The sequence below is a fragment of the Protopterus annectens genome, chromosome 16.part0, assembly GCF_019279795.1.
Source record: "Protopterus annectens isolate FY-2018-M chromosome 16.part0, PAN1.0, whole genome shotgun sequence".
In the NCBI taxonomy this organism is placed as follows: Eukaryota; Metazoa; Chordata; order Ceratodontiformes; family Protopteridae; genus Protopterus; species Protopterus annectens.
Window position 1 is genome coordinate 154,657,923 of NC_056750.1, and position 26,334 is coordinate 154,684,256.

Consider the following 26,334-nt stretch of genomic DNA (forward strand, 5'->3'; position numbering starts at 1 on the left):
TGTTTTATTGCTTGATTAATTCACCCATCAGTTTTATTAATATTCTTGGATATGATCTTATCCAGTGTTTTTCTTATAAACATTTAGTAATATCAACTAAATATGGTTCCTGTCTTTGTGGTGAGTTTCAGCAAAACTTGACTTGTGCCCAGTCAATTAAATGTGAACAGAAGGAACAATATGGATGTAGCACTCAGTCATGAACAAAAACAAATATATCACTTTGGCTATTACTCTAATTGCAAAAATGCAAATCCACATTTTAATTTATCTTTAAATACATACATTCTATCCCACAGTTGTAATCAATGTAGTATGACTTCCAAGCTGTAAGTTCCTTCACATATTAAACACTTAACTATCCTTACACTTGTCACAAAACATTTAGAAAACTTACTTCATGAGCAGCTTAATGAATGAATAAGTAATTATGATGTTTTTGATAAAAAAACAACATGGCTTCAGACATGTTTATAATGCTGTGACAACTATCTACACAGTTACAAATCATATATATGAAGCCATGGATGAATAGCTATTTACTGTTACTGCCATGATTGATACTAAAAGGACTTTTGAATCTCTAAAACATAATAATGTAGGTGTTGACTTACCTTGGCATTGGGGAACCTACTGTTAGATGGTTGTCTTCATAAGTAAATGACAGAACCTATATTCTTTTGACTAAAACACTTCTGGCACCAATGGCACATTCAGAACTGAGTCCCACAAGGCTCACTCCCAGGCCCATTATGCTTGTCCATGTTTATTATGTCTCATGATGTTTACCAGTGATTACAGAGTTATTTTCTTCAACTATGTCAAGAATGTTAACAGACAATATGTGAAGTAAAACACCTGCTTTAATATTACTCAAAATTGCAGTATAGAATAATGGCAGTTAACAGCTCCATCTCACATTTCCAACTCAACATCAACTGGCACACTAGACTCAGTGCATTATGGGATATCTTAGTTTTTAAAGAAACAGCAATATACTAAATACCCAGAGTAAATATCTGTGAAATATTGCACCTATCCACCATTGTCTGCAGACTGTATGAAGAGGATATGATCACATTTGCCTCTGTTCCATCACTCAACATCTAAACTCTTCATTTGTTATCAAATTGTGTTTTCTCTTTCAGTGTTTTATTATTAATTTTTGGCCATTGTTTGCATGACGTAGTGCTTAGCACAATCATGAGAAACAGAGGAATGAAAGGCTTGGATCTGCTTATCTCATTTACATGACATTGAATGGTGGGAAAAGGGAGACCTTAAAAATGATTAGTAAATAAGGGAATGTCATGTAACTATTCCACTGGCAGCATTGCTAAAGTCTGACAGTTAGTACTGAGTCTCTGGAATACACCTGCTACTTAACTGACTCTGTGGCAGCAAGTTTTAATGCAGTGATACATTCCTTTTTGAGTCCAGATGGTACTGGGTCTGAATACAGTTGTACCTAATACTTTTAGCTACTTTTGTATTACAATTGGTGCTCGTTGGTGTGCGATGCCCACCATTGCACAATAATACATTAACAAAAAAATATCGGGAAGATAGGGCAGTGGTGAAAATGCAGGAAGGATATAGGAAAACACTATAGCTATCCATTTCTATAACAGTAAAACTAATAATATATACAGAATATTAGCTGAATTTGAACTATCACCTCCAGAGAGAGGGGTGACCACAATACAATCATGATCTATTTCCAACTGAACTGAATCAAGTATGTCAAGAAGTCACGTGTTGTGCAAAATGGAGAGCTATGTATGAGATGATTTTTTTTTTGAGACAGGTGCACATTTTTTTATGAGAGAGGAACGTTGGGAAAGGGACATAGGTATGTGTGGGTCAAGTAAGTTGGGTAGGTGAGGAAGAAACTGCAGATAGAAAACACAAACAAAACAAGACACAGGACTGGGATGGACACAAGAGGTCAGTGAGCACAATAGATGGGATGAGGGTGGGGACTACTAGGACTCCATGGAGTTACTCCAGATCCAAGATATAGTGGGTAAGAACCCCATTCAAATCTTAGCCAGTTATTGGTCCCCCTTCATGGGTCACTGCACCCATGAAGCCTACTTAACCAAACTGAAGACAATCCAAATTTTACAGAACACACTGGTTATGGGTGATTTCAATTATCCCAACATCAGTTGGGAAACCTACTCTACCTCAAACTCACTAGCACAAAAGTTCCTTGATTTTGTGAATTAAAATGCCCTGGAGCAAATTTTCCATATGCCAATAAAAGGAGCAAACATTCTAGATCTAGTCCTCACCAACATGTCAAACTGGTGCACTGCTGCAACTGTTGGGCCCTCATTAGCTTAAACTGACCACAAATCAGTCACATTCAAACTGACACTGGCACCAGAACACACAAAGGGTGAAATCAGACTAAAAAAACACCAAAGCAAACTGTACCTTCTTAGGTGAAGATATAAATGCATTCTAAGCCCCACCCAAGCTGAAAGTGATAACTACGCTGAAGCTTACACTAACGCCCTGTACAATCATTTGCATGCATTTATAAACTTGTCTGTACCAGATAGAATCAAAGCCAGAGTCCCAAGTAAAATTAAGCTGCCATGGTGGACTTCTAGTATCAACACACTTTACATTAAAAGCAAAAAGTTGCTGTCCAAGAAAACAAAGACAAGGACCCAACAATGGAAAAACACCCTCCTCAGCCTTAACAGGTAAATAAGACAACTTGTTAAATCCTCTATGAGCTCCTTTGAGTGAAACCTAGCAAGTATTGCCAAGGATAACCACAAGGCCTCTTACAGCTATGCACATAACCTAAAGGGTAGGACCAAGCATGTGCAGAACTGGTGGCCAATGGTATCACACACAGTGACCCTACAGAGATAGCAAATTTGCTAGCTGATAGGTTTGGTGAAAATTTCACTCCCTTATTCCCTCCTAACTTACAACAAACCCTCCCCCAAACTCGCCCCTTACATTTCTGAAGAGCAGGAGCTCAAAGCCTTATCCAAGGCAAAGAACATGGCTTTTATGGGACCAGATGACATCCCAAGCTGTCTTCTAAACAGGCTAAAACATGAACTAGCATCACCATTAAGTACCCTTTTCAATCATAGCTTAACAACAGACTTTGTTCCTGTGGAATGGAGAACAGCTACAGTTATTCCCCTCTACAATGGTGGCCTAGCAACAGAACTGGGGAATTACAGACTCATAAGCCTGACCAGTCTTATCTGTAAGGCCATAGAAAGTATAATTTTGGACCTCATAAATAAAGACATAACTGACCTCCAAACCCTGGATCCTACCCAATTTGGCTTCTTGAAGGGCAGATCCTGCCTGTTAAATTTGGTGGATTTCTTTGAAAGTGTGACCAAGGCCATTGATGATGGCAAGTCTGTGCACACAGGATACCTCATCTTGGCAAAGACTTTTGACACAATCCCACATTCAGGCATTACCAATAAACTCAGCAAACTGAATATAAACCCTTTCATTGTAAGACTGGTTGGCAACTGGCTCACAAACTGGATAGACACTATAATAGTGGGTGACTCCACATCAACCAGCAGACCTGTTACCAGTGGGGTGTCACAAGGGTCAGTGCTGGGCCCCCTACTGTTTGGTATATACCTCCTTAAGGTCAGGTCAAAACTAAAGGGTTGCAGCTAACCAATTTTCCAGACAACTGCAAACCAGGTGCAATCATTGAATCCCCAAATGATGTCAGTATACTCCAGGATGGTCTCACACAGAACAACAACTAGTGTATTAGTCACAGTCTCAAAATGAATGCAAAGAAATGCATCCTCCTTCCCTTTGGCACAATGTCCCTTCACACTATTAAATCAATAACAATACCCTAAGTACTCATGAAGTGGTAAGGGACCTGGGATCACAGGTTGACCACAGCCTTAACTTCAACCACCATGTGTCTATCATTGTAAGGAAAGCTTTCCACTTAGTTCATTTGATTAGCAAAGGCATTAAGCTGAGAGCAAATGAAGTTATAACCCCCTTATATTTGGCACTTATCCAACCCATAATTGAGTATAATGCCCCATTTGGTATGTACCGTACTAAGTATCCACAACAATTATAGAGACCTCAGAGATTTCTAACAAAGAAGATCATGGGCCTTCAGCATGTGCCTTATACAGACCAACTAAAATCCCTGTCACTATACTCTGTATCATATAGACTTCTTAGGGGAGACCTATGCCTGGCCTACAGAGCAAGCCAAGACCTAAACCTAATGAATTTATTGCATATCCATAAATCAAATGGGTGTAGGGCTACTCATTCCAGGCACCTAAATAATATGGCCTGCAACTTAAATAGGACATGCTGGAGTGACAGATTTATCTCCCAGTGATTGCCACATCTTTGGAACAGGTTACCAATTAATGTGAAACAGAGCACCTCTATGACACTGTTCAAGAGGAACCTGGATGAGTGGACAGGGCACCATAAATTCTCTTGTGTATAGCATTCACAACCCTCCTGGACATGGGAAGTCATCAACAAATGCAGTCTTGGGTGTTGACTAGTACCGCTATGGTATTACATTGGGTTGAAATGGCTATGCTTACAATGACCTCAGAGTCAATAGCCTAGTAATCTCCTATGATCCAATGATCCTGTGGTTATTAACTAAGTGACAGTGAAAATGAAGTCCTCACCCACAGGACTCTCATCACTATCAAATCAGTCTGCCACTGGCTGGAGCGCTTGACATCTCCTTCTGCTCCTCCTGGTCCTACAAAAAATGAGGCAGAGCAGCATCTCCAGCCTGCATAGGTATGCACCAGTAGTGTGGCAGACAGCCTTATGCACTATCCCTGGCAATTCTGAATGGGTAATAAAATCAGCACCTCTGCCACTGCTCCTAGAAGAAACCACTGGACCATCCTCAGTGGCAGAACTACCTGAGATGGCAGGTAGTGCGGGGGCAGCAGAGGTGGTGATGCCAGGTTAGCTCCCAAGATATGCTGGGCACTGGTGCTGGAGCCTATGTAGTGGGGAAAGCCAGATCACGTGGGGCAGTTATACTCTGCTGTGCTGTGGAGTATTTTGTGATGTGATACACATGGAACACATATACACATTTTGACAACATGTAATAAAAAAGGGGAAAAAAAGAGAGATAATGGTTGGGGAGAGAGGTAAAAAGAAATTTTTAGTACCTTCATATGCAACATACAATGCCTTAATACAATTGTTTGACTCTATTATCGTAACCTTTACTCTTAAGACAACCACCCCCTAACAAATAACATTTACTTTTAAGACTACCCAGCTCCTGACAGATGCACACTATACTACAGATTGCAGCAAGTACTCCTTTACATGTGTGTATACTGCACATATGTGTGTTCATATTATACAGATTACAGTTTACAGCAGGACATGCATGCCACTGGTACAGAGCTTTTACTTTAAATATTTAAGTTACACATAATTGAAGAATTAACAGTATTGTATAGTTGGGAAGTGTGGTATTTGAACCCACCATTTCTGATAATATTGTACTCTTTATTGTACTACTGACTAAGGCATGCATATTTGCTTTTACAGTTGGAATAGGCATGCTCAATTTGATTCAACTGTATAAAATACCAAAAAATATACATTTGTTTGAGCTACAGACTAATGATGCATACTTGCTTTTACAGTTGAGATATGCCTGTTCAATTTGATACAATTGTATAAAATACCAAAACAAGCTATTTTTAAGTTATAATGCTACAATAACACTACTCTTCTGCTGCATAGGTCCTAATATTGCACTTCCTTTCCATGGCAGCTGTGGAAAAAACAGAACAGAACAGAATACTATTATGAATACCCGTCTTGCCTATATTTAGCTTTTAAGCCTACGAAGCACTCTGTGTAGGTCATACTTACACATTTGTGGGATGTCCAAAGTCCTATATTCCCTGCTCCAAGTATCAAGGGTATCCGTCTTCCTCCATCATAGGTCACTAAAGCGGTGCCTACATTGATCACCAGTGTGTGGGATACCGGTGGTACTGGATGTAGCCTAGGCTAAACTATCCTAAGCTTCCAATTAATACTGGGAGTTAGAATAGTCCCCCTGCATCAACCTGGCACTGTGGTGTTTCACTAGGAGTACAATAAAAATGTTGGACTCCTGAACACCCCATCTATGTGCCCTAAAGTCATGCACTCTCCAGGAATGTCTTCCATGTCTACCATGGATCAAGAGCAATGGAGAATAATGGTTTCCCACCAGTTCCAGTTATCGTGTTTACTGGGAGTGCACACACTGTTTGAAAATGTTGTGCACCACTTGCCATCATGCATACATGCTGCTTGGAGTTGCACACTGCTGAGCAACATGTTTGCATGATGATAAGCTGTGCACAAAGGTAGCAAGCAGTGAGAAATTACAGAAGTATAGTTGTGATGGTCATGCCAGTCCAGATAGCAGAATTATACTTACAGGAATATAGTACACAGCATACCCACACTCATAAATTTGATAATAATGTGATAATACATAATCGGAATTGGGACAAAAGTAAAACTGCATGGAATATGTTGTAGTCAAAGCCAGGACCATGTGTATGGTAGTCATGCACTTACACCTGTTGCCACAAGAAGGTTGAGAAAACACTTGTGTATGTTGCAGTTCACTGTTATAAACTGCAATGCCACAAATAAAAAAAAAGGTTGCACATCCTTTACTAGAACCCATGACCATCTGTACTCCAACACCACACTTACACCTGCTTGCCATAGGATTATTTACATTAATTACTGGCATCCAGGCTCAATTTTTGGCTGTCTAGGTCCTGTCTGCTAAATGGGTGGGCCAGTTTGTGCACTGCTATGCTTCATGCCAACCAGATAAGCACAGCCAAACCTACCATTCATTTTCGCCATTTCCTATGTTTGAGTTGATTGGTGCATTGTGCAAACAATGGCAAATAAAAAAAGGAAGAAAATGGTGAGGTAGTTGAAATGAGGAAAAGCAACTTAGGGCATACACACTACAAAATGTTAATACATATGAGATATTACTGTATGGGTCTGGATTTGCTCTCTCACTCCAATGCACCTTCACACAGGATGAATTCCTTATCCCTTTTTGCCACACAAACAGCTTTGCAGCAATGAAATTAACTCAATACACACACAGACAACTGCAACACAATGTACTCTGATATCAAATCATAAACTTATGCGTACATGCATTATATTTGGATGTAGTGGACTTAGTGATCACACAATGTGTTAGGATTATTGCTTGCAAATATACAGCTCTGTTTTGCTTTTCTGTGTTTGTTGGTCATTCATCAGTTATACGACCAGTGCTCTGTGACATGCAGTATGTAAGCCATTCTATATCATTGCCATTAAAATGTGTGAGGATATTAAATGGGAATGATATGATATGCAGTTGCCAAAAACTGAAAGGTAGATTGGATAGCACAAACAAGCATAGACTGCTGGGGGAGAGCAAAGGTGAGTTAATGTTATGGCATATGCAAGGGTACACTGTTCTTTTGTGGGGGGAACAAAGCTGAGTCACTGATATGACACAAACAAACATAGCCTGTTTGTTTGGGGAGAGCAAAGGTGAGTTATTGTTATGGCACACACAAGGATATGTTGCTTTAGTTACTCTCCTTCTTTTGCACATTATCTGTTGTTTGATCTTGTGAGGGTTGTGAAGTCAGAAACTGAAATGTGTATCATTACTTTGTACTATCTCTCTTTAATGAATTTCCAGTACATAAGGATATTGCTACTTTTGAGAGGTATGACTGTTTAAATCTTTGATACCTGAGGCCTACTATTTACCAATGGACACATATAAGTCAAATAAGTCTCTGCTGTCACATGTTAAGATAATTTCTGTACAAATCTCTCACCTTTTACCTGCTTACTATACCAAGTGATAAAATACAAGGATATGCTTATATATTATTAAACAATGCACTCCAAGTTCAGGACTTACCTTGTAAATGGCAACAGTGCTCACAGTCTTAGTTCAGGGCTGACTCTGATGCAAGCAGTACAAAGCCAATACATGGGGAGGTAAAGGTCGTATGTGCTGTCTGGCATCAATGTTATTATATGTATGGGAGAAGGAGGAAGGTTTTACGCCCTTAGGTAGTGAGTGAGTGTGCTATGAGTCATATTTTAGCAAATGCTAGGGTACACTGAGCATGCATATGTCTGTCTACACCCACAGCAGCTGGTGGTTCCCCCTCTGACTCCTTATCTGCCTGTGGCTATGGTACCCTTGGAATTGGTGGTGGGATGTTTGCCCCTTCCCTTTGCTGATTCTGATGAAGCTGTTTCCTCAGGATTATATTGTGTACATGGCATGTACTGTGAAGATTTCTGTACATGTCCATGGATTGTATGGCAGGGGTCCCCCAGATGTATCTAGACACCAGAACAGTGTATTCAGCAGCCAAAACAAACACTTTATGACATTACTGGTTTGACTGTGTGTCTCATTATGGCATTCTTCCATGGGTGTGTGCATTTCTGATGGATGTCATCAGCCACAGTTTCGGTACATAGCCTGCATCCCCTAGTAAATGACCCTGTGGTATATTCCCCAGCAAACATCTGATACAGTTGGGAGGTATGCCAGATAAGTGAGTTGTGGTAACTGCAAGAGTTGCCAGCACACATGTTTCAAGATGATTCCCTTGGCATTACACAATGACTTGGCAGTTGATAGAGTGGTAGCCCTTTTTGTCAATGTAGAGCCTATCCTGTTCTTCAGGTGGTGCCTTAATTTGTACACAAGTGCAATCCATGGCACCCAGTGCTTCAGGGTAGTGCACTACCTGGTAGAACTGTTGCATATGTCTGGCCCTCTCCATGGAACTACAAAGAAAATATATGTGGTCACTGGCATGTTGGAGCATCACATCCAGGAATTGGTGGAGGATCCTGGATGCTGAGGCCTCTGGCACCCCTAGCATGCCCCCTGTTAGTCTCTGAAATGTACTTGTAGCTAAGATTCTATGGGCTAGCTACACATACCTTAGTTTCCACAGGGATGGGTTCCTCTCAGTTGGCTCTGGCTCTGATTTGAGGATGGCAGAGGTTGCAGAGTTCCTGTAGTGTGTCTCTGTCCACCCTGTAGTGATCTACAATTTCCATGTCATGTGAGTTGTGAAAAGTTAAATGGGGCCTGAAAACCCTTCTTTTTCTCAGCATAGGCATATTCCCAGCAAAAGCAGCATTGGCTTCAGCCTGCAGCACATACAAACAAATTAAAGCAGCAGCAGCAGCAGCTCCTAGCATTCTGTCTGTGCAGACTTTCCATGCTTGTACTCCAAAAGGTTGAAATCTGCAGGTAAAACCAGCACGGAGTCTACATAGATGCCTTATAGCTTGTTGAATAGCTTCACTGTGTTGAATTGGTTGATTAGCATGCAGTTCAGCTGCCTATGCTGTAATTAGCATCTATGAAACACAGGCAAAGACTGATGCAATCCATTAATAATCTACACCATATAAAATGGCAACTATTTAACTATCTAAACTGATGGTGAAGAGAGTTGTATATGTTTGAAAGACTGCAAAAATGCTTTTTCTTCAGGATGTAGCTGTACAAAGAGGTACTGAACTTCAGCAGGTATGTTCCCATTTTGTCACCTCCATACTGCATATGTTGGAAGATATTTAAGAATAATGGGAAGCAAAGGCTTTTACACTTTTATCTGTATGCATTAGTCAGAAGTGCAATGATGCCATGAGCCTGTTTGTCAAATAATTTCAGAGCTACACATGACTGCCAATATGTGAAAATGGAATGCTGTGTGGTAAATATATACACGTTCCAGGGATAGGTCCTTTGATAGATCTTTTAGCATTTCAAAGATGTTTTTTAGCAAAATGGGTCATTTGCCTGTTCTTTTTGGGGGGAGCAAAGGTGACTTACTGTTATGTCACAAAGAAGGATATGATGCTCTTGTTACTCTCCTTGTTTTTGCATCCTGTTGTTAGTATTTCACATCTCTAGACTGTTTTATGTTGCTCTAGTGGGTAATACTGACTGGCTACCTTTTCTGTTTTATCTGAAAACAGTTATTTTGTAGTTATGTGATACTTATGTGTGTATTATACTTCTGTTTTCTTTTTAGGACACCTACATGTATGCCACTCAGACATGTAAATCCACATAGAACCCCCCCCCCTTCACTGATGCTGAAAACCAGGTAATTGTTGATCAGTTTAGGCAACATGGTGCTTTTCTTCTGGAAGGGGAATGGGGAGATATGGCATGTAGGGTGTGACTAAGGCAGCAGATTGTCCAGTACGTAAATGCCATGGGAGGCCATGGCGGAACATATGAATAGGTATTCCACAGAGCCAATAACATGATCACATCTGCATGGAGGCTAGCAGCTGCAGTGGGCCATGAACAAATGTTTACCAGGGGAGGGCCTGCTACGAAACCACCACTAACCTTCAATGAACAGTTTCTGGCCAATATCAGAGATTCAGACAGCTCCCAGGAGAGCTCAGTACAGCATGTCCTGGATGTGGGTGCAACATATTCTAAGACAGCAAGCACTTCTCAAGAGGAGCTTCCAGGTAGGCGTTGTTATCTGAATAGCTGAATACCATTGTATAGTAAAACACTTGAAATGAATAATTTAATTCTGTGTCACATGTTTTTTTTTTTTTTTTTTTTTTTTTATGGGTGTTGAAGATAACTACAATTATAAGCTTACATTTCAGTTGTTATCCACATTCTTGTTGAAATAACAGTTAATGGACATATAAAGGGGTACATTTATTACTCCCTGTGTTACTGTTAATTGTAGTGATATTACCCTTACCTCTTGCTTATCTTCTTCCAGGACTGTCTGGAGTCCAGCAGAGTATGTTTTCCACAGATGGAAACCCAGACATTTTTGTGTCAGTACTGCTGAGCTTTTTCTTTTCTTTTCTTTTCAGCTTTGCCAGTTAGGGGTCACCACAGTAGCACAACGGTCTGCAGAACAATTGGCAGTGGACTTTTATGGTGTTGAGTTGCCAGCCTGGCGTTCAACCTTCCATAGAACGTACAGACATGCAAACCTAGGGACTATTTAGAGTGTCTAATCCACCTTCAGTATGTCTTTGGGATGTGGGAGGAAACTGGAGTAGCCGGAGGAAGCCCACATGACTGCAAGGGATGACATGCAGACTCTGCACAGAAGGCACCCCAGCTAAGAATCAAACTGAAGAACCTCTTGCTGTGAGGTGGCAGTGCTAACTGCTGTATCACCATAGCCACCCCTACTAATGAGCAATTTAAAAACATATTGTAGTGTATGAATTTGATGTCAGACCTGTTGTGCGCATCGCTGTACTGTCTGCAACACTGGCAGTACTGCTAGTTTGTTAGCATATATTGCAGTATAGTAGTGCAGGTATCAAGTTATTTCCGTGTTTCTTGCTTTTTATTATAGGTAAGAATTAGAGTGGGAGTGTAAGCCCTGTACCACCTGATGTCAGTGTATTAGCAGACTCTGATGATGATGGTGGCCAAACTGAGGCACAGTAGGGGGATGCAGAGGTTGAATATGACACAGAAATTGACATACAGGTATCCCTTGCATTTCCATCAAACACAGTCAGTAGGCCTATGCCTGCCTAGTCCACTGAGACCACAGATATTGGACAACTGGAGGGCAAGAATATTGATCAGGGAAGTGTGGCTACTGCAGCTTCAGTGCATGTTGACTCTGGCCATAGCCAAAGTGTGGGTGAGATGCCACACAGGAGGATTGATAGGGGTGCTCGGGGGGCCTGCTGTCCCTCCTCCACCTGGTGCAGGTGTCTCTTCCTGTACCACTCATTGTATGTCTAAGGCTATCATGGAGGCACAGACATGTTCCCATAGGTGCTCCAGAAAAATGCTCAAGGTTGTGGATGTGGCACATTTGGACATGAGTGACTGCCTCCACCATGTTGCCAGTTCAGTGGACTGGATAAATGACACACTGGAACAAGGGATTTCTGTGATGGATCAAGAGGTATCTTGTCAAGGAATGAGCAGTATCTGTGATGGAACATCTGCTGGGAGGGGGAATGGCATCTTTGTGGGCATATGTCAGCCACATCATCTGTTGTCAGCCAATGTGGCTGTGCCCAGTCATTCTTCCATAGTGGCAGTACTTCCACTGCTCAATCAGTGAGTGTGCTGTCCACACCCAGATGTAGCAGGCCATGAGGTCAAGGTTCTGGGTGTACCTTTGAATGGAGCTCATCCAGCAGACATCAGTCATGTTCAGGTAGCATCAGTGCATCTGACCATGGCAATGGACATGCCAGTGCTAATCCTGGCAGAGCCACTTCTCATTCTTCCATAGTGGCAGTACTTCCACTGCTCAATCAGTGAGTGTGCTGTCCACACCCAGATGTAGCAGGCCATGGAGTCAAGGTCCTGGGTGTCCCTCTGAATGGAGCTCATCCAGCAGACATCAGTCATGTTCAGGTAGCATCAGTGCATCTGTCCATGGGAATGGACATGCCAGTGCTAATCCTGGCAGAGCCACTTTTCATTTTTGGGGATGACAACAATGAACTTCCACGTCTACCATGCAAGGCTCACACCTGTCTGACATACCAAGATATAGAGCCAGGACAGAGCTTGGCTGTGTTCATGCAGACACTCTCACACCAGTTTCACTTGAAGGATCTGTACAGACACACACACACACACACACACACACACACACACACACACACACACACACACACACACAAAAAAAAACAGTTACTCACTTTGTCTTAATGGCCATTTGTTGCTTTATCCAAATGTCTGCCTTCTTTTTTTTTTTATTCACACACACTCACCAAACTTTTGTGTCAGCTTAGGCTTCCTGCCCTCCCACACAATACCTTGTGTAAGTGATGATAACTATGCCATATCCCCGTTTTTATCTTTTGGATTCAGTGAAACAAAATATTTGTGTCTGATGCTCAGGGTGCAGAGCTAACTTAGTGCTTAGTATATCTGAATTTGTAATGTTGAACTGGTAACTGTACCTTTGACTTATATTGGCCTTGGAAAGTTAGACAGTTGATAGCATCTATATTTCCTAACTTTATAGTGAATACTCTTGTGAGGGTTGTGAAGTCAGAAACTGCAGTTTGTATCATTACTTTTTAACTTCTCTCTCTTTTTAATGATTTTCACTACACATGTATGGTGACATCATAAGTCATTGTGTTAAAGGAAAAAACTTCAAAGACCAATACACGTAAGGTTCAGATAAGGCACATTTAATAAGTTGCTGCAAGGAGACAAAAACATGCAAATACAGGATTTTGCCTAACTACTAACAGGAAGTATGCTATTCTTATACTGTTCTACAAGACATTGCCTTCTATGGTTGACGTAATCAAACACAACTTTCAGTATTGTTCTACAGCAGATGTTACTCATATTTTCTGCTGACATGACTGGATTTATGAAAAACATTTTGAGAAAAACAACCTGGCCGTGGTGGGCTCTAGCCCGTTACAAGCTTCTATTGTGTAGTTCTAATACATGTGTTACATTTCAAGGTACTTTTCTAGCTTAGGCAAAAGCAAATGCTGATTGCAGTTCATATTTTCAAGCAGTCTTTGTTCTGATTATCTATAGCTTCGGCAGCTGTGTATTTTCTCACAGCACAAGCGGAACTCCTTGTCTAAGTCTCATAACATTAATACAAGTGATACATCTATTCATTATTTTCCTGACACAAGCAGAATTTATCTGCTTCCCTGTAAATTTCCAAAGCATAAGCAAAGATTATAGCTGCACATATTTCATGACAATACAAGGTTAGTAAGCTTCTGCAATTTGTACAGATTTTATGCAGTGTGAAATAGAATAAATGTGTTAACCCTTTTCAAGCCTTAAATGCACTAAGCATATTACTAATACATACACTAATACATATATTTCTGATATTTCCCCCCTTTTAATACTTTTATTCTACTTTTAAAATAAGCATAAACAGTTTTTTTCTTCTCCTAACCTCTTCCCACTTAAGATCTGCAGTTAAGAGAGTCATTCAATTTAAACTTATGAAAGCATTTTCAATCTTTTAACAGTTCTTCAAACTCAGTACTTTGATATAAGGTTTCAGAAACTGACATGTCTATAAAGTCTTTAATCAGTCTTTTCATGCAGGGGCGGCCACAGCAAACACATACTCCCAGTAGGATCATTCCTACACAAATGGCAATCAGGATGTTCATTAGGATAGTACTCCACCGCCCAAACCATTTCTGGAAAAAGTCCATCAGTGGGTTTGGTCCTGGTTTGGTCATGGCCGACACCTGCTAAATTACCTCAAGGTGATTGTCTATCTCGTGTTCATGGTCAGGAATATACGAACAGCACTCCTCCTGGATTTAATGCGCAAGTACCACCTCTCGCCGCTAGGGTGAAGTCGAGAGCCATGTGGTTTTGAAGCACTACAGTTCTCATGGCATTCAGTTCATCAGTCACCAATTCGAGAGCAGAAAAAGTTGCATTACTCATTACTTCAAGAAGTTTATACAGTTTCTCAGCTCCCAGATTGATTTCACTGCTCCATATGCTGGTAATATGCCTGCCCACGATATAACACTATCACTCAAGTCCATGTGTGTCAGTCCATTGCCTATAGAATGATGGTTTTTCCAACACACATCGATTTGCCCCACTGGATTTACAGGTTCTTGACGACTTCTCAGACATTCCGAATTTTTCCTCGAGGTAAAACTGCAGTGTGTCATATGGCCAGAACCAGGTAGCCCAAAAAATAAACTGCCGGACCAATTCTCAGGTAACCACTTGTATGCCTTTCTGCCACATACAAAATAACAGTCCTCTATTTTAGTAGTAACTTTGCTATGAATATACACTCGCCCTGCAGGAAACATTTTTTATCAAGTATAGATAGTTGTTTATAGAGAACAGAATTATGTTTTACTTCATCAATTGCTTTGTGCATCAATTCAAGAAATTAATCATAGTTTGTATTACAATAAGAACCTGCATTGTTAGCTTTAGTGTAACATTTATAAGGAACAGTCACATTGCAATTGCTCCAACCCACCTGAACAGTATAATTTTTATAAAAACACACAGTTCCCTTTTGTGGAATAGACAAGTGCAATGCTATTTTATTTTGTGATGTAATGGTTGAGGTTTCATAAGTCAAGTTTTCCCAAGTCTCGTTGACCCCTAGGGGGACTGTAGTCATTAATAACCCCCCCCCCATATGCTGTCGACAAAGCTGTGCAAATCCAGCAATTCGAAACATTGAAAGTCTCAGCATACACATATTTAATTGCCTGGTAAGAGTTGAAGTTTGGGTGCCAGTCTATGAGTAACGCTTCACGTTTATTCAGTTCAGTTTGTGTGGCTGGAAAAAGGAATGGCCACAACAAAAAGATTATTGTCACTAGTACAGTTAACAGGATGATTATGCAATACTTCTAAGGAAATGGTTCTGCATTCCTGTTTTTTCTGGATTCTATCATTTTTGCTCTTGACATGTGACAAGATTTTTGTCCAGTTCAAAGTTCTTAACTAGTTTGCAGTGCATCAGATGGATCCACGAGGCACGCTCTGCAATCTTGACTGCAGTGGGTGTCGACAGAAGCACTTGATATGGACCTTCCCACTTTTGTGACGTCCAATTCTTCTTTTTTATTGTCTTCACCCAGATCCAGGTTCCTGGAGCCACTGCCACTTCTGATGGTCTGGTTTGTTCTTTATCTGAAACAGAATTTGACTGCAACAGATGTTTAGAATTCAACAAATTTCTCATATACTCTGCTAGTGTACAGTCGGCTTCCTGGTCTGCGGGCATGAGAGGTTTCCACTGAGGTATATAATAAGCCCTTCCAAATAGTTTTTCAAAAGGAGTCAATCCTTTTGCATTCAGAACAGTTCGCATGCTCAACAGTGCCAGGGGCAGACAGTACACCCAATTTATCTTTGTTTCTGCTATTAACTTTCTTAGCTTACTCTTTAAAATCCCATTATGCCTCTCAACTAACCCTGCAGATTGCAGATGACGTGCACAGTGATTTTTTAAAGAAATACCAAAATGTTTACTTAACTGCTGTATGGTTTGGTTTACAAAGTGTGTACTGTTGTCACTGTAGATCCTTTCTGGAATGCCGAATCTAGGGATGATTTCTTTAATGAGGATTTTAGCTACGGTAGCCGCATCTGGATTTTTAGTCGGAAAGGCTTCCACCCATCTGGAAAACATATCTATAATGACAAGACAATACTTATTTTCACATGTGTTCAATTCTATGAAATCCATACAGATAATATGAAAAGGATACGGTGATGTAGGGAAACTTCCTTGCTTGGGCTTTAACGCCCCTTGTGCATGATGTTTGTTACAAATGTGGCACATTAAACAAAATGTTTTAGAGTAGTTTAAGAATCCATATGCCGTGAACACTCGGTTCACCAGCTGTACCATCCCCCCTGTTGAGACATGGCATTGCCCATGGCTCAACAAAGCTGCATATCTAAACAAATTAGATGGTAATATCAGTTTCCCTTCTTTTGAGATGTACAGCCCCTTTTCGAGAATTGCTCCTCGTCTTACCCATCTTTGTTTTTCAGCCTGCATAGTAAGTGTCTGCATTGTCTTTAACATTTCTAAGTCTAAAATCTCAGAGGGTTGTAATTCCTCATTCAAAAGAAATACTTCTGAAGCTGCCTGTTTTGCAGCTCTATCAGCTCTCGCATTACCTTTTGAAATCCTATCCTGTTGCTTGGTATGAGCTGTGCATTTACAAATAGCTACTTTCTGAGGTAACTGAATAGATTCTAAAAGATCTAAAATAAACTGTGCATGATTGATTGGTTTGCCAGTAGAGGTCATCATTCCTCGATTTTTCGCACAAAAACATGTACAGTAGAAAAAGCGTACTGGATGTCAGTAAAAATGTTCACCCATTTACCCTTTGCTAAGGTACATGCCTGTGTCAAGGCAATCAATTCTGCTGCCTGTGCAGATAAATTGTGTGGTAAAGGTTTCGCTTCTATAATCTAAGTATCAGAAACTACTGCATATCCTACTAGGTTCTGTCCTGCAGGACCCCTTTTGCACGAGCCATCCATGTAGTATGTCACCTCAGCATCATCCAAGGGGACATCCGTGAGATCTTTTCTAGGCAGTGTCTTTTGCTCAATCACCTGCAGGCAGCTGTGTGGTGTGCCATCTGCAGGGGTTGAGAGCAAGGTAGAAGGGTTCAAAGTCATGCATCATTCAATTGTCATATGAGGTTGGCTCAACAATATAGTCATACAGGAAAGATGCCTAGCAGGGGAAAGATATGTTACTTTCTCTTGCAGTAAAATAATTGCGACTGCATGAGGCACTCTCAATGTGAGAGGGTGGAACAAAACTACTGAGGCTGAAGCCTGTATTGCCATTGCAGCTGCAACTACTGCTTGTACACAGTGGGGTAAAGACCGTGCCACATGGTCTAGTTGTGATGAATAATAAGCAATAGGATGTTGCTTGTCCCCATGCTGCTGTGTTAACACTGATGTCATATAACCTTCCTGTTACAATCTACAGTTTGGAAAAAACTTTATGATAGTTTGGTAATCCTCAAACTAATGAGGACACTATTAACTGTTTCAGTTTGCAGAAAGCAGATTCTGCTTCTGGTGTCAATTGTAACAAATCCTGTGCTGCCATAGGCTTTTTATATATCAGGTTAGTCAGCGGTGCAGATTCCAAGGCATAGTTTGGAATCCAGCTCCGGCAAAAATTAGTCGTAACCAGGAAGGACATCATTTCTTTCTTGGCAGTGGGTTTTGGTGCTTGCAAAATCGCTACTTTTCTGTCCTCATCTAATGTCCTACCCTCTTTGGATATTACATATCCTAGGTATTTAACTTGTTTTTTCCAAAGCTGCAATTTATTTTTGTTTACTTTATGTCCTTCAGTGGTTAAAAATTGTAATAGCGCTATGGTATCTTCTTTGCAATCTTGCTGGGTGGGGGCCGCCAGCAGGATACCATCAACATAAAGTAAAATCTGATGCCTTTTGGTGGGGTAAATCCCGCCAAGTTGCTTGCCATTTCTTGTGAGAATATTGTCGGACTTTCACAATATCCCTGTGGTAGTCGTGTATATGTATACCTTTTCCCCTGAAATGTGAATGCAAACCAATATTGGTTGTCAGGGTGTATCAGTATAGAAAAGAACACATTGTTGATATCTACCACAGAAAAATATTTCTGCTGAGGTTTTAAATAATTCAACAGGGTGTGTGGGTGTGGCACTGTAGGTGCTCTTGGTATTACTGCATCATTTACACCTTGTAAATCTCGGACCATACGCCATTCTCCATTTGCTTTCTTAACAGGAAATAAGGGTGCGTTACATGGTGAATCAGGAGATTCCACCAGCACCGCTTCCTTAAGTAAAGCTGCTTTAATAGGTTTGATTCCTACATCTGCATCCTTTCTTGAGGGATACTGTCTTTTCTGTGGTCTAAATGCTGACTTTGGCGTGATAGTAACTGGTCCCGCTGTATGAATAAGTCTTACATTTGACTTTCCTGTTGACCAAAGAGTTTCTGATATATTCTGTAAGGCATTCTCTTCCTCCTTTAATAGGAGTGCTAATCAGCTGTCCTTGCTAGTCTGCAAGTGCACGGCTGGGTGGGTCTGAATTCTCCAATTCAATTTCTGCATTTGTATTCCCTGTTTTGACAGTTCTAACTCTGTCTGCTTTTCCCATCTCGTGACTTTTTCTCCTAAGTCTACCCATTTTACATTCTTGTCCTTAGTTAAGCTAACATGTGGTAATCAATTAGATTTATAGAGCGCAAAGAACTCCTGGGGCAATGAACAGCTGGCTACACTGTTCCCTTCCATGTCCCAGTACAGATTAAGTAATATCAATCTGTTTCCACGATTTCTAAACAATTCTTGCTCATATTCCTTATCAGGTCCTGGTGTGTTACAATAATACAGTGTACAGTGCAACAAATGTTGTTTATCAATGTCAAGGGAGGGGAACTTGCTGATGGCTACGTTCATCAACTCTTCGGTCACTGCCCCTGGACCAGTCGTAACCAAGTCCTGGCTGTACCAATAGAACATTTCACCCTCCGATTGCACTGCAAAGGTATCAATTTGTCACTGTGCTTCCATACCCTACATAGTCGGAACTACTGCTATATCAAAAAGCTGCATAAGGTCTCTGCCCAAGAGGTTTACTTGGCATTTTGCAGAAACAGCAATTTTGCTTTTCTGGGTCAATCCTGAAACAGGATCAGTTATTGCAATATTATAGGAGAGGGGCTCCCGATACAGCTGTCCATTAGCTGCTTTCACTAGTATGTAATCAGGTGACTCTGAGTTCTCTGGCAGTTTGGAGGGATGTATCAGGGTCCGTGATGCCCCTGAGTCACACAAGAATTTGACTTCCCTCCCTTCTACCAGGAGTGTAACTTCTGGTTTTGTGTCTGTTATATAGAGCTCTACGCTCAATAAAGCTAAATACAATATTTCAGTTTCTTCACTATCCATAACTTCCTGCACTTCCTCTATTTCTTCTGTCACATCCTCTACTCCTTTTATCACGTTCTCAGTTGTCCTTTCTCTGCTATCCCCTTCTAGTGATTGTTGACTATCATATAGTCAGTCCTCACCCTCCTTTTCTTCCGTGGTTGCCTTCTTGTTTTTCTTGCAATCCCTTGCCAAGTGTCCCTTTTTACCACATTTAAAACATTCACCCCTTTTCTTTCGCCCTTCAAAGTCCTCTGATCACTGATCAGATTGTTTGTTTCCATGGGCATTTCTCTTGCCCTTTTTCCCGGACTGCACTACATAAACTTCTGCTCCATCTTCTCCAGAAAATACTTGGGCTTTCTTTTTGCTATTAAAATGCCTTTCAGCATGCCTAGCATATTCAAGTAATGACTGTAACCTGCTTGTACGATGATCTACCATGTGCTTTGTAATAAAACTACTTATGGGTGCAATGCTGCCTTTCAAAAATGCATTCTTCAAGTGCTGCTCATATGGGGAATCTTGTGTCTGATCTTCAGGAACCTGCATTCCACAATGGTTATTAAAACATTCTAACAGTCTGGCATAATATCTGTCAATAGTTTTGCCTTCTTGTTGGATGCATTGATTAATGCAAGTCCAGTCTGCCCTAGGCTTCCATTTCTCAGAGATGCGGTCTGTAAGACCTTTTACTCTGTTTTCTAGTTCTGTGCTGCTATGTGGGAGGGGTCTGTGTGCAGTGTCACGGGGATTCCAGTTGCCACTAATCATGTGCCAATCTGGTCCCACAATTTGTATGACTACTTTTTCTACCTCTTCTCCATTTAAATTATAACTTAGCCTCATTCCTTGTAAATCTTCTAAGAACTTTCTAAAATTAACTTTTGGATGGGGAATTCCCTCAGTGGCATTCCGGATGTCTTCCGGAGTCCAGGGTCTATACACTAGAATAGTTGGGTCCTGACCTTCTTGCCCTGCCTGAGGATTAGCTACTTCTATGAGTGGGCATATTTCACTCATAGATCATGAATTCCTACCCATTTGATATAATTCAATGTCCCCTTTTGAGTTACCTGCCCGTGTTCGAGACCTGGTCTTGATGGGATCTCTAATAAACGGTTTTGCTTTAGTAGTGTCTCTATTTACAGTGGCAGCAGGATATCACGGTGGTGGACTAACTTGTTCACTTGCTTCATATTCTGGTAAGGGGGGTGGAGGAGCCGATGCTATTATTAAGTTATTGTCCTCCTTATCTAAAAACATTGCTTTTGAATTATTGCTCTTTTGTTCCCTACGGTTTACTTCCTCACTCCACCTGTGTGCCTGAGGAATTCCTAATTGGCACTGCTTTTTTACCCAACCTTTGGAATCGGTTTTAAGCTGTTTGACAAGTTTGATAAGTGAGTATTTTTCTAATTTACTGTCAAATTCATACTTTGAGTAGTATTTAATATTATCAGCACACTGTGACTGCATGTATTTCGCGTCTTCGGTTAACAGCGGATTTTGGGGTCTTTTTGTGCAATTATTACCCATTTTGTTCTACCCTTTTTAATCATTATGTAACTCCTTATTTTTAACGTGGTACCACAGATTTTGTTATTGTCTCTTCAGAGTGACTGCCTACCTACTCTGTTTCCCTGATCTATGACAAGACAATAATCTTTTCTGTCCCTGACTTGTAAAAATACAGTCCTGGCAAAAACAGTAAAAATCTAGTCCCTGATCTAAAACAGAAAAAAGGTAGATTCACCTTACCTGAGCCTTCGTGATTGATCACCTGGTTCATGAAAAACCCATCCTTCAGTCGCAGATCAGAAAGTGGCTGGTCTCTTTTGTACGACAATTCAGTCGGTGGGCTTTTCAAATAAGAAGAACCGATGTAGTTTCTTCCCCGTATGGTTTCAAGCCACCTGGCCTGTCTGATCCGAGGTGAAGTGAGGGTTTCCGGTCCAAAGGACCAATCTGTCAAAGGAAAAAACTTTAAAGACCAATACACGTAAGGTTCAGATAAGGCACATTTAATAACTTGCTGCAAGGAGACAAAAACATGCAAATACAGGATTTTGCCTAACTACTAACAGGAAGTATGCTATTCTTATACTGTTTTACAAGACATTGCCTTCTATGGTTGACGTAATCAAACACAACTCTCCGTATTGTTCTACAGCAGATGTTACTCAGATTTTCTGCTGACATGACTGGATTTATGAAAAACATTTTGAGAAAAACAACCTGGCCTTGGTGGGCTCTAGCCCATTACAAGCTTCTATTGTGTAGTTCTAATACATGTGTTACATTTCAAGGTACTTGTCTAGCTTAGGCAAAAGCAAATGCTGATTGCCGTTCATATTTTCAAGCAGTCTTTGTTCTGATTATCTATAGCTTCTGCAGCTGTGTATTTTCTCACAGCACAAGTGGAACTCCTTGACTAAGTCTCATAACATTAATACAAGTGATACATCTATTCATTATTTTCCTCATACAAGCAGAATTTATCTGCTTTCCTGTAAATTTCCAAAGTATAAGCAAAGATTATAGCTGCGCATATTTCATGACAATACAAGGTTAGAAAGCTTCTGCAATTTGTACAGATTTTATGCAGTGCAAAATAGAATAAATGTGTTAACCCTTTTCAAGCCTTAAATGCACTAAGCATATTACTAATACATACACTAATACGTATTTTTCTGACACATTGTCATCATATTTAGATTTTAGGATTGTATGATAGCAATAAGACAGTATAATGCTCTCTTTTGCATGTACCTCACCAGACATATGCAGCAGCTGGAGAGACCATAGGGCTTTCTCAGCAAGAAAACACAAGGCCTACAAACCATGCCATGATGTATGTGGACAGATTAAAAGCCATGTAACTGTAATCTGTCTGGTATACGATGAGGTGACTTCTGCCTGGCCTCTAGGGCAGTGTCTGACCATGCCCTGTTGGGTTGACTGCATATCCAAAAATCTGATATAGCTGATGATATCAGCAGTGTCTGCTGATAATATGGTAATAACACAGTCATACATGCTGCTGTAAAAGGTTCTCTATAATGTCAAGAAAAGCTCATACACAGTTGACTGCAGTGAGAATAGAAGCCCTACCTGTCTAGACAGACAAACTCCAAAACACAGTACTTAACACAAGTGCCACAGCCCACGTCTAATTTGTTTGCAAGATTTTTGTTGAGCTTATTGTACATGAGATCAGCAGGCCATGTGTGAGACCTGATGCTGGCAGGCCTGTATAGATTCATAGCTTCATAGTAGTATACTACCATAATGGCCCTAGGTTCATAGGTTCATTGGAGGTTACTAGGCTAATGTCTCCAGGGCATTTTCAAGCCTAGCCAAATTGTACCATTATTCCCTTCTAGACCAAGATATGTAGTCCATATTTGGAAATCCATGATCAGCACTGGTTGCCTCTGTCTAAAACTGACATAGGTGAAATCCCAAGGGCAAATTTATGAGTCCCCATCCAATTGTCCAAGTTACACTTAGAGTCATTGAGGAGTTCAGTTTTACATGAACTGGGAGTTTGTTCCATAGGAATAGCAATCTCTGGGAGATGTATATGTCTGCCCAGCATGTCCTGGTAATGTCACAGGCTAGGGTAAGTTCCCTAAAGTGAGCGTGTCTTGTCCCACTTGATTTGCAGAGGTGAAGCATTTCCATTAGGGCAGAGTTTGAGAGTGCTCTGTAAGCCAGGGATGAGTTGCCTCTTAGAAGTGTATACAGTACAAAGTACAGTGACAAGACCTTCAGTCTCTCCATGTATTTCATGTGTTAAAGTCCCTGGAATTTCTTGGTGAGAAACTTCTTATGTCTTTCCAGCTGCTGCAGGTGTCTGGTGAGTTACATGCAAAAGGAGCATTGTACTATATTATTAACTTGATGAGGGATGAGTACAGTGGATTTATAACATCCTTAGTCTTGGATGCTATGCCCTTACTTATGAGGTGTGCAACCTAAAAGGCCTTCCTTATCACTCTGGACACATGATGATCAAAGTTGGGGTTGCTATCAACCTGCATTCCAAAATCTGTCACCATTGGGTTGGAACTTAGAGAGGTATTATTAATAGTGTAATTTGCAGGGTCTTCCCCTTTGCCAAAAGTGATAATAGCACATTTTTTGGTTGAGTTTAAGTCTGTGGCTTTGGTAGCAATCATTTATGTATGTATGCCCATTTCGTAGTATGTTGACATTGTTTGGAGATTCAATGATTGCACAATTGCACATAGTTTGCAATCATCAGCAAAGCTGGCAAACCACAGGTCATCTGTTATCTCCTGAAGTCCTGAGAAATAGATTCCAAACAGTAGGAGGCCCAGCACAGACCCTTGTGGAAACCACTGTTAACAGGTCTGCTGGTAGAGGTGGAATCTCCAACTATGACTGTATGCATTCTGTTTGCGAGCCAGTTGGCTACTCATCTAATGATGTACATCTTAATCTCCAGCTGGATGAGTTTCTCAGTGATGCCTGAGTGGGGGATTGTGTTAAAGCCCTTGACCAAGATGAGATAGGCAGTATGTACTGATTTGCTTATGTCCAGGTCTTTGGTGACACTCTTGAAGAATTCCACTAGGTTTAACAAGCATGATCTGACCTTAACAAAGGCAAACTGGGTTGGGTCAAGAATTTGGAAGTCACCAGTGTCCTTGTTGATAAGGTCCAAGATGATTCTCTCCATGGCCTTACAGACAAGACTGGTCAGGTTTATGGGTCTATAGTTCCCCTGGTTGGTTGAGGGACCCCCTCTGTGCAAGATGATTACAGACGCTGTTTTCTACTCTGCTGGTATAAAGCCAGCACTTAGACTATGGTTGAAGAGACTACCTAGTGGTTCCTCTAATTCTTGCTTTACACCATTTAGTAAGCAGTCTGGGATGTTATCTGGTCCTATTGAGGCTGTGTTTTTGGCCTTGGTGAGTGCGGTTATGAATGACCTGTTCTTTTGAGATAGTAGGTAGAGAGTTGGTAACAGGTATGCTTTGGAGTATGATTATTGAATCCAGGGGTGTGAAATTTTTGCCCAATCTATCTGCTAACAGGTTGGTGATGTCCTCAGCTTCAGTATGAGTTCTACCTTCCACTATAAATTTGTTGCAAAGCTGGGCCTTCCCTTTTACATTACAGACATAGCTAAAGAATGCCTTGTGATTATCCTTAGCTGTGGATGCTAATTTAGTTTACTAATTAGCTTTAGAGGACTTTACAAGATATCTAATTGGCTTGTTAAACCTCTGCAGAGTGTTATTTTGTTGAGGCTGTTCCCTCCAATTCCTGGACATCAGTTTATTTCTCTTGTTGCATAATCTATGTATGACTGAGATCCACCAGGGTGTTTTTTTTTTCATAAGCAAGATTTGATCCATTCTGCCATGGCTAAGTCTATACACCTGCAAAGGTGTTTATACAGGGCATTTGTTTTATATTACTGGCATAGTTACATTTCTGTATATTTGTGCTCAGTAGCAGAGCTGTTTAGCTGGTTGTGACTGATTCTGCAAACATCTAGACATACAAAGTTGACATAAGTATACTTTTTTGCATTTGTTCTGTTTCAGTGATAGTGAGCAAAACTCTATTACATTTATTTGTTTCACTGAATATTGTTTGAATATTGGTGGTTTCTCTCTCTGCAGTTTGCTTCTCAGGGCTAGTTCAGCACTAGTGGGGATTGTTTTACATTCTATAAAGTTTTACGTTTATCTGATTGCCTGGTGGTCTACCTTTTGTTTTATACTACTGGTATAGTTACATTTCAGTGTATTTGTGCTCGGTAGCAGAGCTGTTTAGCTAGCTTTGACTGATTCTACAACCATCTGGGCACACAAAGCTGATATAAGTATACATTTTTGCACTTCTGTTTCAGTGATAGTTAATAAAACTGTACTGCATTTATGTTTTTCATTGAATATTGTTTGAATATTGGTGGTCTGTCTCTCTGCAGTTTGTTGTTCCCACCTTCTCACCCAAGTGTTGTATTCTTAAAATTAGTGGTTTTGGAATTGTTCACCCCTGCTGTAAATTTGTCTTTGGACACTCCTCCCAGCCCCATCTCATTTTCTCACTCAACTGAGTACGGTGAGATAATTTGGGAAGGAATATTCACCCTCTAGCTTCATTGATTTTGGATACTCCTACCAGTCCCATTTCATCATCTCTGTCTACTGTGTACAAAGAGAGCATATGAGAAAACCAACTCCCTTAGTTTTTTAATCTTGAATTATGTTCTGTTTCTTCCCTCTCCACCTACAAAAAAAAATAATTATATAAATAAAAAAATACACTTTATTCAGCTGCTCTTACTGTAGCTGTGTTCTATCTACTTTATTACCTTATTTTGCTTTGCTGTGTGCTCTTAAGTGTTTATGTGCTCTTATTCTGCTGCATTTATTACTGCTTGTTAGAAGCCTGACTAAATGTATCTGCTAGTCTAAGCATCTTCGTTTTGGTTTTAGCACTAGTGCTTCAGGCCAGTTATTTTACACTTTAGAATGTTTTTGTGGTCTACACTCTTGTGGACAAACCCTTATCAAAACCCTCTCTCCATAAGTCCACCAAGTATTTAGAACACTATATCTGGACAATTGCCATCAGTTTCTCCTGCCAGTCTGGTCGAAATGGGCATACCGAGACAGTGTAGCAACTGCCTTATGTTCACTGACAGCCATCTTCTCTTAGCAGATAATTCTTCTACTTGTAAGAAATGCATATACATCAGTAACCTGGAATCTATGCTCTCTCACATCACAGTCTGTATTCCTGACGAAGAG

The 26,334-nt window shown here is 40.6% G+C and overlaps 1 protein-coding gene across 1 annotated transcript in view; it reads left to right on the forward strand.

Annotated features, from left to right (window-relative positions):
• The window catches only part of LOC122790541 (extracellular calcium-sensing receptor-like), a 557,593-nt gene that overhangs the window by 264,692 nt on the left and 266,567 nt on the right, over window positions 1-26,334 (forward strand). The gene's annotated exons all lie outside the window — the stretch shown is intronic.